Raw genomic sequence first — 2,500 nt, forward strand, 5'->3', positions numbered from 1 at the left:
TATGTTCAACTTTTCTCAAGGTGCTTACGCTGTCATGTATGCACACTGACATAACACATCCAGCAGAGGATACTAGCTTCATTTCTTTCAAACCTACGCATGTCCTCAGCAGTCACAGCCTATGTTTCACTGCCATGTAGCATGGCTGTTCGTACACATGCGTCATACAATCTACCCTTTACTCTGAGCGAGAAGCCCTTTGTTACCAGCAGAGGTACGAGTTCTCTTACCTTTTCCCAGTCTATTCTTATTCTAGCTGCAATGCTCTCAAAGCATCCACCCCCACTACTGACTCGGTCACCTAGGTAACAGAAGCTATCAACTACTTCTAGTTTTTTCCCCTTGCATGTAACAGAAGCTGTTTTCTGCATATTTTCAGTGTTTATTGCTCCTGAGCATTTGCTATTTAGCTTTCCTTTGATATTGCTATATGTGTGTGTGTGTGTGTGTGTGTGTGTACATACAGACACAAACACACAAATGGAAGAATTTATTATTGAAGGTCTTGAATATACTGACTGGCAATTCATGGCATTTATTATGCCAATAATGAATTACTTCTATTCCATATTCTTATGGTATATTTGTTTATAAGTTAATCACATCAAATACAAATATTACTGTGTCTTCACTTGCTGTGCACAGAAAGTGATTCAAAATATTTCATTTGTCTCTTATGTTGCTCTGTATATTCTTCAAACATAGCTTCAGTATTTTATCTCAAAAGAGTTATTCAGTCAATTTATTTTCACAAAATGGCTCTTCTGTTATTTGTTTTAAATTGAAATCATTTGGCCAAAGAACATTCTTACAAGCAGGTGATGATTCTCCCTTGACATCATTTCTAACTTTACTTTTGCAGATTTTTGGTAATCCATGAAACTGACGTGTTTTGCATTTTAAGATTGGTTATAAAGTTGCATTCTTTATCTGTTAAGCCATTTAAGATGGAATTGACTTGGAAGTTGATTTTCTGCATCATCTTTTGCTGATTATAGTTTTTAACATTTTTAAAACTAAAGCTAGCCTCAAGCATAGATATGCGAGATTTTATAGCAATCTATCTCCATTCTATCAACAGTATTTCCTTTATCAGCTTCTGTTATAAGTTTTTTATTGATTTTCAATGCATTACAATTTTCTCATTCTGTTGTACTGACGAAATTAGAATATGTTCTATATTTTGCTCAAAACTCATATGGAAAATAAGTTATATAATCTCAAAAATAATCAAATAATCTCTATTCCTACCTTTTGGTGGATAGTATCTGCTTTTCTTTCTAACTCTAGCTTCATTATCTTTGCTTTATCTAGTAATTTCTCTGTAACTCTTAATTTTCAGCTAAAGTCTGAAATGTCTTTGATTTCATTGAGATTTAGAGTTTCCAGGAATTGGTATAAATTTAATTCCTTGCGCAAGTGTATTTATTTGTTTTGTTGTTAATGTTTTTCTAAAAAAAATTTATTATTGTTGTTGTTCTACCTGATATACCTGTTCCTTTTTACAGGATCTAAAAAATGGCTTTGAAACTTTCAGCTGGTTGGATTTATCCTAGTTCTGTATTTGTCATTGCAATTATCAAAATGCCAAAGCTGTTTCTTCTGTAGTTATTTAAAGAATTCTTTCCTCAATAATCATTTCCAAAAATTGCTTTTCCTTCATTGAGAAAATTAATTAGTCTTCAGTTCAGATTCTCCTCTTTTTGTTAACAGAGACCTATTTTTTTCCCTAGAGTTACTTGTAAATCTCTACCAAGGTTGGTCTCTGTTAAATTCAACATTTCAATTTCATTTGAGAATTTGACCATAATTTTGTCTTGGATTTCTACTGTTTAACTTATTTTCTAGTTGTTTAACAATTTTGCTTTGGAAAAGAATATAGAGATGAAATGTTTTACTTTATTATTCTTTTACTTGTTTCAGTCACTATGACTGCGACCATGCTGGGATACTGCCATGAGGAATTTCAGTCGCACTAATCAACCCCAGGACTTATTTTGTTTTAAGCCTGATCTCTTTTGCTGAACTTTTAAATTATGGGGTGTAAAAACACCAACACAGGTTTTCAAGTGGTGATGGGGGACAAACACACACACACACACACACACCCACACACGCATGCATATATAAGTGGGGGGGACAGACACACACACACACACACACGCATGCATATATAAGTGGGGACACACACACACACACACACACGCATGCATATATAAGTGGCAGGCTTCTGTCAGTTTTTACCCAACAAATCCATTCACAAAGCTTTGGTCAGCTTGAAGCTGGGGTAGAAACCACTTGCCCAAAGGGCCACACAGTGGGATTGAAGCTGGGACCATGTGGTTGGGAAGCAAACTTCTTACCACACAACCATGCTTGCACCTATTGTGCAACAAATCCTGTTTTTTTTTTTTGATAATTTTGGTCTAACTTTGGAACAGCAATATATCCAACATATATAGATTGAGTAATGGAATACCTTCTGATAAAAGTGTACAAA

Source organism: Octopus bimaculoides, chromosome 2, assembly GCF_001194135.2.
Source record: "Octopus bimaculoides isolate UCB-OBI-ISO-001 chromosome 2, ASM119413v2, whole genome shotgun sequence".
Classification (NCBI taxonomy): domain Eukaryota; kingdom Metazoa; phylum Mollusca; class Cephalopoda; order Octopoda; family Octopodidae; genus Octopus; species Octopus bimaculoides.